We start from the raw sequence: 22785 nt of genomic DNA on the forward strand, positions 1-22785 counted from the left end.
CGGAGGCAGTAACTCTAGGAAGCAGCTACCACTCCCAGGCAGCTGGGAGTCCAGGCGTGGGGATGGGGTGGAATCATCAGAACCTATAAGCTTGAAGGAGGAGCCCATGAGGCAGGGTCCCAGATCCCTGAGGAGCAATTGCTGCTCAGCCAGTACTGGTGTCCCTGGTGCAGGGGCTGGGGACTGGGGGGCCACGATGAGACTGGTTCTGTGAGTGTCAGAAAAATGGCCAACTTACATAAACTCTTACTGCAGGAAGGAACCTTTGCTGGAGCAAAGAAGCATTGCTGGGGAGCTGCTCACAGCACTAGGAAGACAATTGGACATAGCTTGATCCTTCTTTCCCCAGCCTTCTGGGTTCCCTCTATTGACTAAAGTGGGCAGAGCCTAAGAAGGAACAGCGGCAGAACCCCTTGGTTTGAAGAGTCTCAACGCCAGTGTTGCCAAGCTGAGCATGGAAAGGTTGGATTTAGAGCTGAGAGATAATGACATAGTAACAGGCGGTGCTGGTAGTAGAAGCAAGTTTAAACCCAGATCTCCATCCTCAGCAAGGCAGTTGCTTCCCCCCACTCTAGCTACATACTGAGGTGTATTCTCTGGAGGGTAGAGGGCCTCCGGTCTGGGGGACATTAAGCATTGCTGGGGGTGGGATCCTGTATTGAAAATAGGGATTAAGTAAAGGCTTCCTGAACACCTGGACCTCAGCCCTCTTCTCTCAAATGACCTTCACTGAAAGTTAGATATATGTTTTCCAGACAGGGGTTGGAAGCTTCTCTGAGTATTTGACAGCCCAAGACAAAAGAGCTAAATATCTTGGTATCAGTATAAGGGTCTAGCTAGATCACAGTGAAATGTATAATCGGTAACCCCCTTTCTTTCAACTAGGCTTTACGTTATATTCTTAAATGTGAGCAAGATAGCCTGGGATTTCCAGACCTCTCAGGAAACTCTCTAAGGTACAAGACAGAGGCCAGAGATTGAGGGGAAAAAAGAACCTGGAGAAATAAAGACTATGCTCAGAGATATCATCTTTGATATTTAATATTTTCTGAAAAATAAGATATTGCAACCAAATAAAAAGAAAGTCACCAAAAGGAAACATTTAGAGAATAGGAAAGAATCCTTGGGAAATTAAAAATAAGGTAGAAGAAATGAAAAACTCAACAGGAGAACTAGAAGCTAAAGTTGAGGAAATCTAGTATGTGGAGCAAAATAATGAAGAGATGGAAAATAGGAGCTAAAAGATAATAAAAGCACTGCATCTCAATAAGGTCAACATATGAATGAATTTCAGAGTAAGAACACATGGAAAATGGAAGGGCAGAAATCATCAAAGAAATAATTCAAGAAAGTTTCTCTGACTTGAAGGGATCAGTTTCCAGACCAAAAGGTCTCACTGTGTATCCAGCACAAAGGTTGAGCAAAAAACCACATCTATCCCAAGGCACATAGCCATGAAATTTTGGGAACAGGGGACAAAGAAAAGATCCTATAAGCTGCAGGAAAAAAAAATTGTTACACCAGGCAATCTTCCTTGGAGACCTCATTGTGCTGCCCAAGTACTCTGGCAGGAATCATACCCAACTAAAGTAAATAACTATCATTTATTAAACACCAAAGACTTTACACATGTAATCTCCGAATTTTATAAACATCCAGCAAATCACATAACCCTATCCCCATTTTATAGATTGGCAAATGGGAGCTCTAGGAGGTATGTGACTTGGATAAGTGTACACAGCTATTAAAAGTTAATAACTCTTCAGCTCAGATCATGATCTCAGGGTTGTGAGATCAAGCCCCTCATTGGCTCCATGCTGGGCATAGAGCCTGCTTAAGATTCACTCCCTCTCCCTCTGGCCCTCCTACTGTGCATGCTCTCTCTCTCAAATAAATAAATCTTTAAAATAAGTAAATGTGCTCGGCTGTGAATACTAGTTACATAATTTGCCTTCCAGATTCATCCACCCTTCACCTGCCCTGTGCCTAGGAGGCATACTTCTTTGGACTCCACCAACAGGCTCCTGTGCCCTCTGGCTTCCAGGTGAGTTCTTCCCTTGGGAAGCTTCAGCAGGAGATCAAAGGGAGGAAGGAGATTGAGTTGAAGGTATGTGGTTCTCTCTCTGTCTACCTATCATGGTCATCTCAGGCTGGCCTCATGCCCTGACAACAGTGTGGCTGCTGTCAGGTGGGTCTCACTATACATTTTTAGGTCTCCAGATTCTTTGGCGCCAACGAGTGGTAATGGAGCCCCACCCCCCCAATTCTAGCAGCGCTGTCTCCAGTGGTTTTCCTGGACCCTGCCCATGCTTTTTACAGATGGTCCCTTATTAAATTCTTCTCAAATTACCCCATTTGAGTGTGCCTCTATTTCTTGCTGGGACCCTGGCCCATACATACAACCATGATAATATGAACAATGAATGTTGACTTAATCAAAAAGTCATGATATATTGGGAGGTGAGGAGAGGAAATATGTGAATATTTGAGAAGGGTGCATTGAAAGGGAGCTAGGTCCTCATTTTCCATAAGAAGAAAATTGATGATACGTAAAGGCATAAGAAAATATGAAATAGGAATGTATTCGTGTTATTTAGAAATATGGAAGTAAATCCCAGAAGAAATAGCAAAAGGGAGTCAAGGAAATGAAGATCTTCCCAGCTTGTTCTGAGGAATAGATTCTAAAACTGTGCTTTTTAGACCATGGTTTAAGATTCATTCAAATCTCGATCAATTTAGGGCATATCAGTCCATTCTTTTATTAATTAGAACAGAGTAGAAATTATTAGCATTTATCACAAGTAGTGAGAGTAAATATGATTTTGTTACATGGTTCAGTTTTATATTTCTGTGTGTGATATAAAATGTAATGTGGATTGAGCTCAAAAAAGCTTAAGAGACACTATTCTGAAAGATCAAATGGTGGCTGAAGACAGGGCAAAGAAGTAAATATCTTGACCAAATGGAGTTAAAGGGTCATGTTACTCTCTGAAGATGCAGTTACATTGCATGTGGCTGACAGGAATTCACTGCATTTGTGTGAGGCCCTGCCAGGTTAACAGCCCCCCACGCAGCTCGTATTATATTCACCCTGTGCCCTAGAATGTTCTTGGCTCACCAGCTAATAAAGAAATAAATCCACAGCCTCTCTGGTGGGATGATATATTGCTTTATCATGGAAGCCACTCCCTACAAAGAAATAGAATTGCTCAGGATGGAGCGGGGTTGGGGGGTAGAACACCACAATAGGACCAGCAAGGTGAATAAAAATTACTTCCAATACAGGAGGAAATGGCATTTACACCCAGACCTCTTTGCAACCAACACTTACACTACAAACCAGGTGATTCAGGGCTTAAGCTAACCCAATTCCTAGAATGTAAAACCAAAACCACCTTCTCATAGGAATAAGCGTTTAACTTTCCTTTTGTTAGGGAGGTAGAAAATGAGATCCAGCCAGGTGAAATAAATTGCAACAGTGCACAATTTTCAAATCCACAGGAAGATACCATTGCAGCGCACATAGTTGAAGCACTATATAATTATGGAATTCCAACTATATTTATTCTGTAAACGATGGAGTGACATGATTCTCCATTGTGAGAGGAAGGTGAGGGACTGGTGACCCACAGGTGACCCCGAAAACCCAATGATTCGTGTGAATCCATCTGTTTGAGCTCTTCAGAATCTTAAGCACAAATGACAAGTGCAAAACTGTTGATCATGAGGATAAGCCCTGGTAAATGCTCTAAGTATATTTTTGATTGTAACAACTCATTGTGAATGGATCGTCCGTTAAAAGTTGGCCCCCTTACATAACTAAGCTTTTTAAGCCAACAATAGAGTCAGCTCTCTGTGGCAGTGTGAGGGTGAAAGGGAGTCTGAGGGGTTGCCCCCAGCTCTGGTCTCAGGAAAACATCACCTCTCCTGGAGAATACAAAAGCAGCTGGAAACTTGTGCTCACCAGTGCCATCACTACCTCCTTCTTCAGTGGGAGCTGGTGAATGGGGAGCAGTGGAGACAAGGCTGCTTCTCCACCTCGCTTAAGGCCTGTAGCAGGCCTGTGTGTTCGCCTCTGAGCCAGGCACCACGAAGAGCCAAAAGGAGGAAGAAATGGGGTTCCACTCTTGAGGAGCTTTCAGTCTCGTTAGGTACCCATGAGACAACTCGAGCATGACGTAGGGCAGCATCTAAGAAGGGCAGGAATGGTGTGTACTGAGAAATCAGTTCGGCTGAAGAGATCCATGTCCCTGAGGCCCTCCTATAACATGGTGGGAGAAGTCCTGCCATCTTAGAGGGGGCTGTGCAGTAGGCCGAGGCTCTCATTTTCCACAATGTGGATGGGCCACACCAAGTGAAAGGAAGGGCTGACACGCCCTTTTGTGCTCGTCGCTGCAACCCACTAACCTTAAGAGCTAATCTGCTCAGGATCTCAGAACACAAATGCCTGTCCTCTTGGAGCCACCATTTATCCCCCAATAACACTGCAGAAGGCTGGGTTGTAAGAAGCAGGTATCGGGAAAACCAGGTCCCACAGTCTCACAGGCCTGTCATCTGCCTGAAGCAACCACACAGCGAGATGGTTAAGACACAACCACGCGGTGGACACCTCAGGCAGGCTCTTGGTCGCCAACATCAGTCCTGACTGGTTAAACAAAAAGGAATGTATTGAGGGATAGTAACAGGGGCTCACAGAATCTCTGGGGTGGTGAGAGAATCAGGTTTGTACACCTGAACTGGGCTGTCAGACTGTTCCCACTGCTGGGCGTGAGCCCTGGGCATGAGCCCATGACCGATGCCAGGCACGGGGTGCTCCCAACTAGGATCTCTGCCTCTGCTACCCTGAAGGCCGGAAGTCTCTTCTGCAGGCTCTGCCACCCTCACTAGAATGGATTCTGTGCCATCCCTCTGCTTTCATTCTCTCCCAAAGCAGGCTCTCTCCTGGGAGCCCCATTACAGACTCACACCAGAGCTGCAAGTGTGTCTGAGAAAGCAAGTTTTTGCCTTCTGCCTTGGGAGACAAAATTTGCAAAATCATCCTAACATAGGGAGGCTATGCAGAGGCACCAGGCAGCCAAAAGGCATGGAAAAATGTTCATTTGTTCCATGAGCCTAAGGCAGAACATACACAGGGTTCCAGTTCCACGTTGTTGACCTCTCTACACACGGCCTCCGTGACATTTGAAATAAGGCATTTCTCATCCAGTAGAGCACAGTGACTCTTTTCTTGATCTTCCAAGGTCATGGGATGGTTGTGCAGGTTGGGTAACCCAAGGCAGCAGCAATAGCAGCAGGTAGGAGCCAGAAAGGAACACGTGGCTTACGAAGTGCCTCTTGACATACCCAATACCAGTGATGTTCTGTGCTGATGTCAGTCACTGAGGAAGATGCTGGATCGCAGTTCACATGCTCATTTGCCTGGTAAAACCACACACTAAAACAGGACTTCAGTGTCTTCTTCAAAGCTGAAACAGAAGGTCTCAGTGAGAACTATTGGTTGTATTAGTTTCTTGTGGCACCACAAGCCGGGGCACCTGTGTGGCTCATTCGGTTGAGTGTCCAACTCTTGATTTCAGTTCAGGTCACGATCTCGGGGTTGTGAGACTGAGTCCTTTAATGTTAGGCTCCATGCTCAGCGCAGAGTCTGTTTGTCCCTCTCCTTCTACTCCTCTCCCCTCTCCCTCCCTCACTCACTCTCTCTCTCTTAAATAAAATCTTAAGAAAAATGGCCACAAATTTGATGGCTTAAAATAATATACACTTATTCTCTCACAGTTTTAGAGACCAGAATTCTGAAATCGGTATCACTGGACCAAAATCAAGATTGTGGGCAGGGCCATGCCCGCTCCAGAGGTCCCAGGGGAAAACTCATTCCTTGTCTCTTCCAGCATCTGTGGCTACTAGCATTCCTTCCTTGGCTTGTGGCCACATCACTACAATTTCTGCCTCTGTCTTCACATTATCTTTTGTGTGTGTATAATCTCCCTCTGCCCTCCCTTTTATAAGGATAAATATGATTGCGTTTAGGTCCCACCTGGATAATTTAGGATAATTTCTTCATCTCAAGATCCTTAACTTAATCACATCTGTAAAGACCCTTTTTCAAAATAAGGTAACATTCACAAGTTCCAGAGATTACGACCTGGTATCTTTGGGGAACATTATTCAGCTTATTCCAGAAGTAGTTCAGGGCTGTAGGAGAAGATGGGACTAGAAGAATCAGGCAAGACTGGGGACAATGAACTATTGTGTGCCCTGTTGGTAGGGATGTAAATTAGTGCAGCCACTGTGGAAAACCTTATAGAGGGTCTTCAAAAAATTAAAAATAGAGCTACCCTATCATCCAGAAATTTCACTTCTGGGCATTTTCCAAAGAACATGAAAACAATAATTTGAAAAGATACATGCTTATATGTTTTTTGCAGCATGCCAAGATATGGAAGCAACCTAAGTGTCCATCAGTAGGTGAATGGATTAGAAGATGTGGCACGTGCACACGTGCCCACGCACACACACACATACACACACACATGTATTACTCAGCCATGATAAAGGATGAGATCTTACCATTTGCAACAACATGGGTGGACCTAGAGGGTCCATAATATGCTAACGAAGTAAGTCAGACAGAGAAAGACAAATACCATATGATTTCACTTATACAGGAATCTAAAAAACAAAACAAACAAGCACACACACACAAAAAAAAACAGAAACAAACTCAAATAGAACAAACTGGTGGTTGTCAGAGGGGAAGGAGATGGGGGTTTGGTAGAATAGGTGCAGGGGACTAAAAAGACAAACTTCTCTTTATAAAATAAGTCATGGACATGAAAAGTACAGCATAGGGAATATAATCAATAATATTGTATCCACTTTGTATGGTAACAGGTGATAAGTAGACTTACTGTAATGTATATAATTGTCAAACTGCCATGTTGTACACCTGAAACTAATATGATATTGTATGCCAACTATACTTCAGTTAAAATTTTTTTTAAAGAAGCTGAAAAATTATTATGTAGTCAAATCCTTCCCTAAATCCCCTCAGCCAACCTCTAGCATCCTCAGAATTTGGCAACACTAAATGACCCCTGCCTCTAGACTTTGTTCTTAGTGTGATTAATCCCTTTGACATGACGTTGGCTTCAAAGGCAGCATAAGTAAGACAATTTGGAAAGTAAAACAAAGGTTGTTAAGAACATCCCTTGACAAGTATAGACAGAAACCTAGGTTTGATCTCACATATTTGTTCAGTAGTGACTTTGAGCAGCTGATTTGTGCTGGCTCAGCTATGACTGATGACAAGCTAGCAGCAAGGGCCTGTCTAGGCTGCTGGGGTGGAATCCCACTCTCCCACTCCCAGTGGTTTGTCCTTGGGCAAGTTCCTCAGCTCTCTGTGCCTATTTTCAGGTCTCTAAAATCGGGGCATTAATAATACTTCCCTCATGAAGTTGCTATAAGGCTAAAATGAGGTAGCATGTATGAGGAATATCTGGCACACGGTAAGCCTCGATCAAAAGTTAGCCTTTGTTGTTGCTTTTGTAATTGTGGCTGTTATAGTTTTCATGGTATTGTACCTAAATCTTTTTATGAAAATATGGTATCTATAAGCCAAATCATATAAAAGGGGCCTTTACGGGGCACCTGGGTGGCTCAGTAGGTTGAGCATCTGACTCTTGATTTTGGCTCAGATCATGATCTCAGGGTCATGAGATCAACCCCTGCATCTGGCTCCACACTCAGCAGGGTGTCTGCTTGAAATTCTCTCTCTCCCTCTTCTCTGCCCCTCCCCACTGTACTCACTCTCTCTGTCTCTCAAAAATAGATAAATCTCTAGGTCATAAAAAATAATAAATAAATAAATAGTGCCTTTAAAACCATACGAAATGAGTTTACCAGGGACTATCTACTAAAGTAGAAATTTAAAAAGTATGTTGAACTGAATGAAAGGAAAATAAAAGCCCAAAGTTATAGTATCAAATGAGCCTCAAATAAATTAAGTGATGTTGTTGTTTGTATGTCATAAGAATGATTCAAACACAATGGCAAGAACTTTTCTCCACAAGAAAGGCTTTTATAGACCTCAGTATGTAGAATCTATCTTCTGGGCTAGAGATAGCTTCTTTCATAATTTTTTAAGCATATGTATTTTCATGCAGGATAGCAGGAGCAACTTTATTAATAACATTTATCAGTTAAATAGTAAATTACCCCAAATATCTTGGACTGTACATTTTTTTAAAGTAGACTCCACACCCAGCACGGAACCCAATGTGGGGCTTGAAATCACAAACCTGAGATCAGGACCTGAGGTTAGATCAAGAGTCGAACACTTTACTGACTGAGCCACACAGGCATCCCAGGACTGCACATTTTACCCTAATCAACTGGAGTCCATAAGCAAATATTTAACTTGTGTTTCTGTTTATATATTCTCAAAAGTATTTATTTATTTAATAGAGCCCATAATGTGGCTGGTAATTGAAAATGTTGACTGAACTAATTTCCTTTGTACAAAATGGAAGACTTACGAAATTTTATCATAACTGTGAGTCACAAAACCCCTTTTGAACAGATTAATGACCACTGATGGAAATAATCAGGGACTACAAGCAAGTTTTCAATTAGTCATTTCATTTATTCCCCCCCATTCTTATCCTATTATAGAGTCACAGTTTTTAAAATTCAGTACAAGATCTTTTATTTAACATTATTTTTGATTGTGGCATTTTCTGACACATTTAAAAAATTGCAACATAACAAAGGCTTCATTAAACTTTGATTAGCATAATCAACACAAAACATAGAACATATTCCTAAGATTTTTACTCTCCAGTGTTTAGAAAAGCAGCTTAGTAAGTTGAGAGACCGTGTGTGAAGAGACCATTTTAATATATTTTTGTCTATATTATGGTCTCTTAAAACATGATTTATAAAATCTTATTTTCTAGTGAGCTCAGATTTGTGAATAGAAGGAGTTAGGATCCCTCTAAAATCAGGTAAAAGATGTATCTACTTTAAGTACAGAGGATTTAGAAAAAGCAAAATTGGGCTCTTCTCAAGCTAATAATTTGGGGTAGGCATTTGGAGGGTCCCCCCCCCCGCTTTTTGAATAAAAGAGGACAAAAGGCTTTGATGCCTGGTAAGGGTAAGAAATCTCTGAGTGGTGTTTATGTTCCTAGAAGAGTTCTGCCTCTTCAAAAATTTAACATGAGTTTAAAATACACATTCTTGTCAAGCCTGGAGAATTGGTGATTAACAACCATTATATATTAGTGATTGTTTTCAGTTACATTTACATGTTTATATTCTTCTAAACATCAGTTCTCAGATATTCTATGTCCTTCCTTTATATCTTAGTTTGGATTCCTCCAGAAGCTGCCTGTGAGTCAAGGGTTTAAGAGTGAGTAGTTTATTTGGGAAGTAAAGGAAAACATGGGTAGGGGAGTAGAGAAGTTAGTCCATGAAGGGAAGTCATAAAAGGCTGGGTTATCCAGCAAGAGACAACTGTGGACCACTGGGGCCTAGTCCCACTGTGGAACTCTGGGAAAGGGTATAGAACATGACCCTTAGAGTCTTCTCACATTGGGAGTGAGGGAGCTGGGGTATTTATACACGAACAAGCCATAGTCTTTTGTTGAGGGTTGCTCATGGGACTGTCAAATTCCTTGGCACTACCAGGCCATCATACTGTGGGCCAAATCCTTGGCAGATACAGGCAGTTGGAGCACACTGAAATGGTAGTGCCTGAAGGCATAAGGATTGAGTACCAAGAGTATCTGGTACAGGTTACCACAGAGGATTTCTGAGGTAAATGAATTGTTGCATATAAAGAATTTAGAATAATGCCTGCCACAGAGTAAGGATTCAATGTTAGTTCAGTTGTTTTGATAACATTTACTACTTTTCTTTTTCTTTTAATATGTCATGAACCATTCTTTCTTGTTGCCCAAGGGCTTCTGTTTCTCTACCCGCACTTTATTTTTTATTTTTGGCTTAAACAACAGAAATTTATTTTCTCATAGTTTTCAGAGGCTGGAAGTTTGAGATCAAGGTGTTGGCAGAGTCCTTCTGAGGACCAAGTTGGAAGCATGTCTTCCTGGCCTCTCTCTCTGACTTGTACATGGCCATCTTGTCCTGTGTCTCTTCATATCATCTTCCTTCTGTACATATTTATATCTAAACTTCTTTATTTTTTATAAAGTCACCAGTCGTATTGGATTTGAGCCCACACTAATGAACTCATTTTAATGTAATTACTTCTTTAAGGATTCTATTTCCAAATAAAGTTACATTGTGAGATACTAAGGGTTAGGACTTCAACATATGAATTTGAGGGAGGACACAATTCAGTGTATAACACTGCTGGATCAAGTTGTTCATATACAGTCACTCTTAAAAAGCAGTTGTAAATCCATGTTTAAAGGAAGAAGAACAATTTTTTTTTTATTACCCGGTTATCTGCTTAGAGTCCCCTGATCACAAGAGGGGTGACCAGTGCATAAGAAATGGGGTTCCTTACGGAGTCACTGGCCTCTTTACAACCCTTGAAATGATCCCTTTACCTTGGGCCAGATGAAGTTTTCAGGCAGGGCTTCTTGCCCTACCCACATCCAAAGGAAAGCCCCAAGGATGAATACAGCTCCATTTGGGTGGTCCAATGATGGGTTACATTTGCTATTTTTATTTCTTCCTCAAATATTTTCTTGAATATCAGGTACTGGCAGTGCCCTGGCAAGGTCAGTGGGAGCAAAACAAGGTCCCTTCTGTCATAACAGAGATTATAGCCAAGGAAACAAGCAATGTGCCAGTCATGGCAACAGTGATGCAGCCTGGTCCAGGGTCACTTGCTATCCCAGACCTGGTGTACAGCCCAGTCAGCAGTACAGGTGTCCTCTTCCCTCTGCCCATCAGTGATGTTCCTATGACTTAAACAACAGAGCATGCTGCTGAGACTGTCTGCTCTTCCCAGATGCCTTTGGACCTCTTAGCCTGTGAGCCCATCTGCAGTCTTTGCTGCTGGAGCCACTTTGCCCAGGTGCGGGTGCAGAGAGCCAGAAGTGCCTGGGGCTTTCCTCCTGCCTCCTGCACCAACTCCCTCACAGGCCTAGCCAGTTAGATGGATGAGGATCAGAGTTATAGTAGTCCCAAGGAAGGATCAACTCGGAGCAGTATTTACAGTTGATCTTCATTATTCACAGATCCCATATTTGCAAATTTTCCTATGCACTGAAATTTATTTGTAACCCCAAAATGCATGTGTGTGGTGCTTTCACAGTCATTGGTGAACATGCACAGAATGAGGCAACACCCTGCCTCTTGTTTCAGCTCTCATGGTATAAACAAGTATCCTCTGGGCAGTCTATTTAGTGCCATGTTTTCCTCACTTTTGTGCTTTTCTTGTTGATTTCACCATTTAAAATGACCCCTAAGCATAGTGCTGCTGCGCTGTCTACTGTTCCCAAGCACAAGAAGGCTGTGATATGCTTTATGGAGAAAATACATGTGTTAGAGAAGCTTTGTTCAGGCATGAACTATGGTGCTTTGAGTTCAATGTTACTGAGTCAATTTATACATTAAATAAGGTTTTTAAACACATAAAAACAAGGTTGTGCATTGATCAGTTGCCAGAATGTGACCAGAGACTCACAGGAACCTAAACCTTGTACTTCCCCTAGGAGCAAGGATTCGGCAATATTCGCTCAGTGTTTGTGGTGACTTTATACAGAGAATGAGAACCCACTGTGCATTCCAGTCTCTCCGGTGTGTTTAGGCTGAGGCTGACCTCTCCCCATTATCTCTTTGGTATCTCCCACTCCTTTACCAGTTTCTCTTGAGAGCACTTCCTTAATAAATTCTTGTACGAGAATCAACATCTCAGGGTCTGCTTCTGGTAACCAGACCTGAAACAGAAGGGCATCACTCTTCTCTCTTTGTTCCTGGTGCCATTCCTTATCCCCTCGGACAGCTGGTTTCCATTTCTCCCCAGAGACCAGCTCTGTGTAGTGCAAGGTATTAGGAGGGCAGCAGGTCAGTCCACAAAATAAGGGCTTGTTACATGTCCATCTAGTCTAAAGTGTCATTGAAAGCCACTGTTTCCCTATTGATTTTCTGTCTGGATGACCTATCCACTGGTGTAGGTGGGGTGTTAAAGTCCTCTACTACTGTTGTATTACTGTCAATTTTTCCCTATGGTTCTTTTAATATTTGCTTTATATGCTTAGATGCTCCTTTGTTGGGTGCATAGATACTTAACATTGTTATGTCCTCCTGTTGGATGATCCCTTTGTCATTATGTAATACCCTTCTTTGTCTCTTCATTGCTGTCTTTGTTTTAAAATCTGTTTTGTCTGATGCAAGTATTGCTACCTGAGCTTTCTCTTTCTTCCGTTTGCCTGAAATATCTTTTTCTGTCCCTTCACTTTCAGTCTATATGTGTTTTTAGGTGTAAAACATGTCTCTTGTATCTCTGCCTGTACTTTAAATGCTGGTGTTCCCCTCTCTTTTTACTCCACATCCTTTTCCTGGGCCATCTTTTAGTGTGTCACTCCATGGTCACTTTTCTCCCTAATACACATATCCAAATCAGGCCACTCCTCTAGGTCCTAGACTCCTCTACCCAACTGCCTACCTGAGAGCTCTACCACAATCATACAGATCCTCAGGCTCCTTCTGCCTCATCCAAACTCCATTCCTTGCTGATACAGATCCCCACCACCTCTGTTGGGGCTTTACCTCCAGAGGCTACCCATTCTTCATCTTAGGCCAGGGTCCTTGAGTCTAAGCTCTATCATGGCCCTCATCCAACCAAGCCCATGAGGTGCTTAGTCCCACTCCCTCCCCCAGTGTGGTAGGAGGAACTTGTTCTAGGGTCAGGCCTCACAAGATCAGGATGGCAGAGATTGGGTTCTGGAGTGAGGAGGATCTGGAAGGCCAGGCACATTAGAGGGACGCTCTTTCCTTGAAATTTCTACATGCAAGGTAGGGAAGTAGGGGGGACCGAGCCCTCTAACTCTCCTGCCACCCTGGATGCTCGAATGAGCCCTTTCGTTGCAGTCATGTGAAAAGAAGATGGTCCCAAGTAATCCAGCCCCCTTAGAGGGACAATGGAAGGCCCACAGCTCAGTTGTCACAGGAAAGACTGTGAACAAGGCCTTTCTTGTTTTGCCTGGCCTGAAAAATAAAAACCTCTTTAGCCATCAAAACAATACAAAACAAACAACAACAAAAACTTTTCCCAGAGCAGTGGGGCCTAGTAGCACTATACAGTACTAAAGGAAGATTAGTTGAGGAATTCTTCCGAAAATAGGAAGAAAACAAAACAAAACAAAACAAAACTCCTCTAGGGGATTTTCTGGCCCTCTCTAGAGCTTGAAGGGACAACTTTTGATGCAAAAGAGAAGGAAAAAAGATATATTCTCCTCTGGCTGGGCACTCTGGATGGTATCTTTATCAGGGGCCAGATGATTCTCAAGTAGCCTCACCCAGACTAACGTTCAGGAAACACTGGCCCCAGGATAAGGGTCAGATGCTCAGGGTAGCATCCAAAGCCCTCCAACATCCAGCCCCTGCTCACTTCTTTGGCCTCTTGTCTTGACACTCTTTGCCTGAAAACATGCACCCCAGCAGCACAACAACCCCTCCCTCTGTTCTGCTTCTTTCTCCTGCCAACTCTTACACAATGGTTTTCTCCGTTTTAGCTCCATGTTGGGTTAGATACCACTTTTCTGGACCCTTCTAATGCCTTATACATAGGCCTATCATCGCCCTTATCTCAACCACGTCATAATTATTTATTTGGGTCTGTCTCTTTTAATAGATTGTGTGAACCTTGAGACTAGGGACTAGAGACGATTAACCTATGCAGCTCCAGGGTGGCTGCCCTAGAATACAGAAAGAAGGAAGCAAGAGAGGGTGGGAGGAAGAAAGAGAAGGACCATCATAGTTTCAGGCTCCAGAGAAGCAGGCACAAAGATGGGCTATAACATACAAGAAATTTATTAAAGAAAACACCTGCGAGGAATTCTCCTCAAGACTGCAACATCAACTCTTACTTGAATTTCTAGCCTGGCAGGAGATTGCAGACATTTTGATCGTACCAGTTCTTGCAAATTCTAGAGCTGTCCAAGGAGGTCATGGTTTGTTGACATTTGTATTTCCAGTCTTGTTCAGTCCTTGACACACAGCGGGTGCTTACTACATTTTTTGCCAGTAAATGAGAATTTAAGACCCCTAACCCAATATAGTGTTGCCTTCCATGATGTAGCAACATCATCAACATAGCTTGTGAGGATTTTTTCTCTCTCCTTTGTTTTGGTTTATTTGCAAAAATGCCCCCAAGCACCTGGTAACCAGTTAAACAAAGCATAGGACGTTTACAAAGTCTTTCCTTCCCCACTCTAATCCCACGCCCCGAGGTCACCAGTATTAAATTTGGTTTATATTCTTCCACACCATTCTTTATGCTCACACAAAAGTATACAAATGCATAGGTATTAGGGTTCTTGAGAGAAATAGAACCAATAAGATATATCTATATCTGCATATATATAAATACACTTATATCAGATACATATACACAGACAGAGGTGGTTTATTTTAAGAAATTGGCTCACCCAATTGCAGGAGCTGGCAAGTTTGCAATCTCCTGCCAGGCTAGAAATTCAAGTAAGAGTTGATGTTGCAGTCTTGAGCCCAAATTCCCCAGGGAAGCCAGGCAGTCTGGAAACTCAGGCAGGGTTTCTATGTTGCAGTTTTGAGGAGAATTCCTCCTCCTTCAGAGGAGGTTAGTCTTTTCCCTTAAGGCCTTCAACTGATTTGAGGCCCACCCACATTATAGAGGATAATCTACTTTACTCAGTGTCTACTGATTTAAATATTAACCACATCTTAAAAATATCTTCACAGTAAGATCTAGATGAGTTTGACTGAACAGGGCGCCATAGCCCTCCCAAATTGACCCATAAAATTAACCATCATAGCATATAAACAGATTACAGGGACTTTTTAGTTTGCCTTTCAGCCAAGTGGAATCAAACCATATGCTCTTCTATGCAACTTGCTATCTTACAATAGTATACCATGTTATTATTAAGAAGATAATATATTTATCTCATTGAGTTAATCCTTGTAGATCTTATTATTATATTGTTTTTAAGATTTTATCTATTGATTTTAGAGATAGAGAGAGTGAGTGGGGTAAGGAGTAGAGGGAGAGGGACAAGCAGACTCCATGCTGAGCACAGACCAGAAGTGATGCTCAATCCCACGACCCTGAGATCATGACCTGAGCCAAAATCAAGAATTGGACGCTTAACTGACTGAGCTACCCAGGTGCCCTGTCTTATTGTTTTAAAAAGTTGCATAATACTCAACCATTTGTCCTTGGAGGGGATTGTTTCTAGTTATGACCAATGCAAAAAACATCTTTATACATCTATACTTACATATTGGTACATTTATTTCTGGAGGCTATAGTCCTACAAATCGGGTAGCTGTGTCAAAAAGTATGCATGTCTTTGATTTTAATAGATCCTACCAAATTTCTTTTTAAATATGCTGTAGCAATTCTCCCTCTAGCCGGGAATTAAACCAAGTACACATTTCCATACATCATTGTCAAAATTAGTTCTACATTTCGCCTGATGGGTGGAAAATGGCATCCTGCTATTGTGTGTGTTTGAAATTTGTAACAGTGGTAAAATACACATATTGTAACAATATATACATGGCATATGTAACAATAATATATATATCATAAAATTTACCATCTGAAGCATTTTTTTTAAAGATTTTATTTGTTCACTCAAGATACAGAGAGAGAAAGCGAGCAAGCAAGCATGAATTGGGGGAGAGGGAGAAGCAGACTCGCTGCTGAGCAGGGAGCCCAACATGGGGCTCCATCCCAGGATCCAGAGATCATGACCTGAGCTGAAGGCAGGTACTTAACCAGCTGAGCTACCCAGGAACCTCCATCTGAAGCACTTTTAAGTGTGTAGTTCAGTGGTGTTCAGTACATTGTTGTGCAATCAAACTCCAGAACTATTTTCACCTGCAAAACTGAAACTCTTGTACCCATTAAACATTTACTCACCATTACTCCCTCCCACCAGCCCCTGGCAACCATTCTATTACCTGGCTCTATGAATTTAACTACTCTGGCTAGATACCTTAGGTAGATAGAATCATGTGTAGTATTTGTCTTTTTTTTTTTTTTTTTTTTTTTGTGACCAGCTTATTTCCCTTAGCATAATGTCTTCAAGATTCACCCATATTGTAGAATGAGTCAGAATTTCCCTCCCAAATAATATTCCATTGCAGGTATCTACTACATTTATCTGTTCATCTGTCAACAGGCACTTAGGTTGTTTCCATCTTTCAGCTATTTTGAATAATGATGCTATGAACACAGGTGTGCAAATATCTCTTTAAGACCCTGCTTTTAGGGGCGCCTGGGTGGCTCAGTGGGTTAAGCCGCTGCCTTCGGCTCAGGTCGTGATCTCAGGGTCCTGGGATCGAGTCCCGCATCGGGCTCTCTGCTCAGCAGGGAGCCTGCTTCCTCCTCTCTCTCTCTGCCTGCCTCTCTGCCTACTTGTGATCTCTGTCTGTCAAATCAATAAATAAAATCTTTAAAAAAAAAAAAAGACCCTGCTTTTAATTCTTTTGGGTATATCTATCCCCACAAGTGGAATTGCTGGATTATATGTAATTCTATTTTTAATTTTTTGAGGAACCACCATTCTATCCTCGGGTGGCTGTACCAATTTACATTCCCACCAACAGTGCATGAGGGTTCCAGTTTCTCCACATCCTTGCCAACACCCGTTCTTTTCTCTGCCTTTTTTTTTTTTTTAAGATTTTATTTATTTATTTATGAGAGAAAGAGTGTGTGCACACTGGGAGAGAAGCAGGTGGAGAGGGACAAGCAGAATCTATACTGAGTGTGGAGCCCGAGGTAGGGCTCAATCCCAGGACCCTGAGATCATGACCCGAGCAGAAATCAAGAGTCAGATCCTCAACCAACTGAGCCATCCAGGCGCCCCAACACCTGCTCTTTTCTGTTTCTTTGGTCATTTCCCTTGCCTATTTTAACTTTCATTTTAATATATAAACACATATATTTACTTAGATATTTATAATGCTATATTTATATATTTGCTATTTACATTTTCTTTTCTATGAATTTCCTCTTTCTAATTTATAATCTTCACCTTTTTTTCTGTTATGTGTCTTTTTCCAGTCAACATATAGAAGCCCTAAAATGTATGTATTCTAAAAGCCCTGTGTGTTGGGTTGAAATCTTAAATTGTCATTTTCTTTTGGTCATAAAGAGTTGATTATCAGCAATTTCATATAGTTTAACTGAATATTATGGATATTAATCCTTTATCTGCAATTTTGTTACAATGATTTTCTCACAGCCTTTACCCTTTGAATTTTTATGGTGTCTTCTTTTTTTTTTAAGATTTTATTTATTTACTTGACAGAGATCACAAGTAGGCAGAGAGACAGGCAGAGAGAGAGAGAGAGGAGGAAGCAGGCTCCCCGCCGAGCAGAGAGCCTGATGCGGGGCTCGATCCCAGGACCCTGAGATCATGACCTGAGCCAAAGGCAGAGGCTTAATCTGCTGAGCCACCCAGGCGCCCCTTTATGGTGTCTTCTACCCCTGGAGAATTTTAATTGTCTCTATTACCAAATTTGTTTCATTTCTTTTATGCCTTCTGAGTTTCTTGTATCATAAGAAGGTCTCTCTACCTGAATATCATATAAATATTCTCCTAAATTTATTTCTAGAATGTTCATTTATTACACCTTTGCATTTTTAATTCATCTGCAATTAAAGAAATAGGGGTCTAATGTCATATTTTCCATGTAATAACCAATTATTCTACCATTTATTAAATAAGTCATCACTGAATTGAAATGCCACTTTTATTGTACCCTGTATTAAGTTTCCCTAAAATCTATTTCTTTCTTCTCTATTCCATTCCACTGATTTGTCTATTCTTATACAATTCCCTACTCTTTTGATTACACTAGCTTTATACTGAGTTATATACATATTTTAAAGATTTTCTTTATACTGAGTTTTAATATCCATTAGGGCAAGACACCAGTGAGGTATTACTGGTCTTATTTTTCAAAGTTTTTATTAGCAGCGATCACAGAGTTGTTGAGCTATCATTCTTCACACAAATCTACAGATACCCCTCATCAACAGCTAAATCACTTACACATCTTAACACCTCCCTCAGCTCACAAAGGTAGTTGGGTTCCAGTTCCCCTTCGGAGACCAGTACCCAAAGCTTCAGCAAACGATTAGCTAGGAGGATGGAGCGGAGTGGGGGGAGGAAGAAGCAAGTCTCTCCAGAGGCCCTCAGCATAGACCTACAGGTTGCTCATAATTGTCCCCCACTGCCCTCAAGATGGATCTCCCAGGTAGAGGGGTAGTAAAGGACACTGGAAGGGCAACAAAAACAAACTCCCTACTTCAGAGTTTTAGTTAGGAATGGGCTGGTTCTTAACAAATATTTAAATGACCCCAAAATTGAAATAACAAGTCCTCTTCCTGTCAGTCAACAGCATCGCTTATCAAATAAAACCTGTGGAATCTCCAGTGTGGCAGTGGGATCTCAGCAAGTGGTAAGGGCACACTGCAAGCCAGTTAGCTGCATGCCCAGTCGACAGTTGTCCCCGAGTGCCTATGTCTGCAAGATGCCAGACCACCATGCGGATAAATCGAACACACCATGCCGGCTAACTCCAGTCTCCACACAAATTCCTGATGTAACTAAAGAAATGTACATGGTCCCACTTCCCCTGAAGTGAGGCCTACCTTGAACGGAAATCTTAAAAGTTCCTCTCTGATGGCCTTGCCCTAGCTCTGGGTGTCATTTCTGTGTTCTGTGTCTGCAGTGTGTACTAGCCATGTCACTCAAAGTCACTGGTGATAATTAGCCTCAATTCTTTTTGCAATAACATTATAAAATTGTAAAAGTAATCCATGAACTTGGTTTTTAAAAAAATGCTTCAAGGGGCACCTGGATGGCTCAGTTGGTTCAATGTCTGACTTAGTTTTTGGCTCTGGTCGTGATCTCAGGGTCATGGGATCAAGGCCCGCTCCGGTTCCACGCTCGGCACGGAGTCTACTTGTCCCCCTCCCTCTGCACCTCCTTTCCCCTCTCTCTCTCAAATAAATGAATAAATAAAAATATTAAAAACCCCTTCAAATAGTAAAAATGGGCACAGAGCATAAAAATGGATATAGAAAAAGAAAATGGATATAGAAAGTCTCTCATTCTCACACACCCCATCCCCCCAGTGTCCCCTTAACTCTTCTCATTTGTTACTTGCATGGAGAGAAACTTCCTGTAATGAACCAAGAATCCTGTCTGCGTAGATTTCTCATTATAAATTAATGCCCTGGTTTATTAAATTGCAAATTGGTTAAATTTCAGCCATGGGAAACCTGAAGGAATCAGGTGGGGGCATGGCCCTGCACACTGGCCATGGAAGGGGTGTCTGGCAGCCCGCTTGCAGAGGCAGCTCGTTGTTCAGGGCATGACAGGGGACAAGAAACAGGGCTGGCAGGATGGGTCCAGGAAGCCAGCCCCCTGCCTAGAGGCTGGGGCTTGGAGTAGGTCACCTCCTTACTGGGCAATTCTGCCTTGTGTGGATGCTGGGAGATAAACAGAGAAACCTCAAGAGCCCCAGGCAGAAAACAATCATTTAGGCTCCCCCCTCCTCCTGCTAGAAGTACTCAGGGAGGGAGACCACCAGAATGCCCTAACTTTCACCCTGCACTTTCATCAGGAGTGCTGGTGCAAACCACCATGGGCAAAACTGCTGCAGAATAGTTCCAAATTCAGTGTGTCTGATGGCTTCCTTTTGCCCTTCCAGATCCACTCAACCCTTTTCCACCCACTCTGTGCCCCAGCAAGCCTATCTCAATGGATTCCATCAATGGGCTCCTGTGTCCTCTGTCTTCCAGTAGCCTTTGGCCACCACTAAGAGATGGGGGGCTAGGAGGAGAGAGATCAGGGTATTTGTTTCCCTCAAATGCCTTCTTTCTGGGTCCTTGAGGGCTGGCTGGTTTCATTCCTGAGCCAAAAGCCATCACTCCTGTCAAGAGGCCCTCTTCACAGAATTCTCCCATGAGGTTCCAGTAACTGCTCCCTCCTTCTGCTCCTTCTGTCCTGTGGTTTCCCTGCACCCTGATATGCCTTTGTAAATAGTCTATTAAACTCATCTCAATTTACCCAATCTGAGGGTGCCATCTGTTTCCTGCCAGGACCTGGAATGATACAGATGGCTTGTCTGACAGGGCCTATTGAGGGAGAGTCCAAGGACTCCTTATTGTTCCAAGCATAGGTGGGGCAGGCTGCAGATAGAAAGAGGTTACTACAGACACCTGGAATGAAGCCAGGAACTTGAATACTTTGGAGGCAGGGACTCTGTCTTCTTGTCTTTTCAGCCCCAGTATTGGGCAGGAACTGTCGTCTTTTAGTAGGGGAATCTCTCAAAACAGGTTTTTTCCCTTTCTTCAGTTCAGGAATACATTTCTATCTTAGAAGGGTCCCCTTCTCTCTCTCTCTCTTTTTTTTAGAAGGGTCCCCTTCTCTAATGGTGATGTCTAAGAGTTTGCGCTTTGAATGATTTTCTGTTAAGATCAAAACGATCAGTGAATTCTTGAGCAGAAATTAGATGCCAACACTCAGAGAAGAACAGGCCCCAGGGTGGGGCTGAGTGGCTGAGGGTCTGCAACAGCGATAGAGGAAGAACATGCCCTCATAGGGAGGGATGGAGGGCTCTAGAGACCTCTTCTCCCATTCCACAACTTTGCTCAAGGCCAAAATTCTGGGCGAGGAAGAGGAGCTATCTAGCTTAAGAGAAGCAGAAGAAAAACAAGAGCTCCCACCACTGTGCAAAGGGCTTTCCATCTGCTCACTTTGCAGCACAGAAATATTCTAACAGTTGTTAGAAGTTGTTAGTTGTTAGAAGATTATGTATATGCAGCCTTTTATCGTTTTTTGAAAGCCAGTGTACACCATGATCACAACTCTCTTTTTTTTATTTTTTAAAAAGATTTTATTTATTTATTTATTTATTTATTTGTCAGAGAGAGGGCACAAGCAGGGGGAGCAGCAGACAGAGGGAGAAGCAGGGTCCCTGCTGAGCAAGGAGCCTGATGCAGGACTCCATCCCAGGCCCCTGGGATCATGACCTGAGCTGAAGGTAGACACTTAACTGACTGACCCATCCAGCCGTCCCTCTCATTTGTCTGTCTTGATAAAGACTAGAAGATGCATGAAAATATTTACTGTATTAGGGTTATAGAATAAATTTCCCTTTTTAAGCTTTATTGAGTTATAATTGATATGCAAAAATTTCATACATTTACTGTATACATCTTGTTGGGTTTGTACATATGCATACACCTATGATACCATCACCACAATCGAAATACTAAACATATCCATCACCTTCAAAAATGTTCCTATGTTCTGGGGTTCCTGGGTGGCTCAATTGATTAAACATCTGACTCTTGATTTTGGCTCACGTCATGATCTCAGGGTTATGAGATTGAGCCCCACATCAGCCCCGCATGGAGCTGCTTGAGATTCTCTCTCTCCCTCTCCATCTGCAGACCCCACTCCCACTCATGCACTCTTACTCTTTAGAAAGAAGAAGAAGAAGTAGTAGTAGTAGTAGTAGTTTCTTTAGTAGTTGTTCGTTGTGTTCTTTTGTGGTGTTTTTTGGTTCTTGGGTTGTTTTGTTTTGTTTACGAACACTTAATATGAGATCTATCCTCTTAATAAATTTAATTGTAGGTATTATATACAGTAATTATATAGTAGATTTGTAGAACTTACTCATCTTACATTTTGCATATTTTCTTCATTTGAAAACTGTTAAGCTCATAAAACTATTGTTAAAATAAAAGGGAGGAAAAAACATAAAGCAAGTATTTATATCGGATTGGACAAGGTATTTTCTTTTTAGCCTCCTTTTCCTCATCTATATAATGAGATAAACTGTTTTATATAGTCCATCCCAAATTTTACAGACTGTGGCTCTGAACTGTTAAAATGAGTCATTAAAATATGGATACAGAGAGAGATTTTGATTATTTTATCATTTCCATAAAAATCAAGAAATAGGTAGAATGATCTTGTCCCCATTGAGACTATGGTAACTGAAATTCTGTCTGTCCAGCCTGGTTTCCCATTTCTTCCTTTGTATTGCTTTGAAGATCCTATCCTTGATTCCATATGAACCTAGCATGGTGCCCTGCTTCCTCCTTGAGAGGCATTTGGTGGTCACATGGCCAAAGCAGAGCCAATCAGAACTTTCTCCCACATTTATACATGGATTGGGCAGCAAAGAAGGTCTTTTCCTCCTGAAGCTGTTAAATCTTCCTGCCCATTATTTGGGTGACTTTAGACAAATCATCTAACTTCTCTGCACCTCAATTTTCTCACATTAAATGAGGATGGTAATATAATCTTCCTCATAAGAACATGTGAGGAACAAATGATATAAGGTATGAGAAAGGTTGTTATAAACTTTAAAGTATATTGTAATATTAATTATTTTCATTTTTGAAACAAATTTTTTGAAATAAAATTTATTGAAAATTTCAATTTTATTGAAAATAAATCTGTTATTAAACATAAAGAAAATTATAGGACAAACTAGCCCATTATAAGATGTTGGTCAGTCAGAAGGCATTAAGTCTTTCAAGGGTGTTTCCATTTTTTTTTTTAAAGGAACCCATTATAT

At 41.9% G+C, this 22785-nt stretch overlaps 1 protein-coding gene across 1 annotated transcript in view; it reads left to right on the forward strand.

The window, feature by feature from the left end:
* MED14OS (MED14 opposite strand) overlaps window positions 1–22785 on the forward strand; it is a 352748-nt gene that overhangs the window by 103159 nt on the left and 226804 nt on the right. The window contains exon 4 of the mRNA XM_032842506.1: window positions 1959–2044. The gene's annotated coding sequence lies outside the window, so the exon portion shown is untranslated. The remainder of the gene's footprint in view (window positions 1–1958; window positions 2045–22785) is intronic.

Source organism: Lontra canadensis, unplaced genomic scaffold, assembly GCF_010015895.1.
Source record: "Lontra canadensis isolate GAN:19392208 unplaced genomic scaffold, GSC_riverotter_1.0 scaffold131, whole genome shotgun sequence".
NCBI lineage: Eukaryota > Metazoa > Chordata > Mammalia > Carnivora > Mustelidae > Lontra > Lontra canadensis.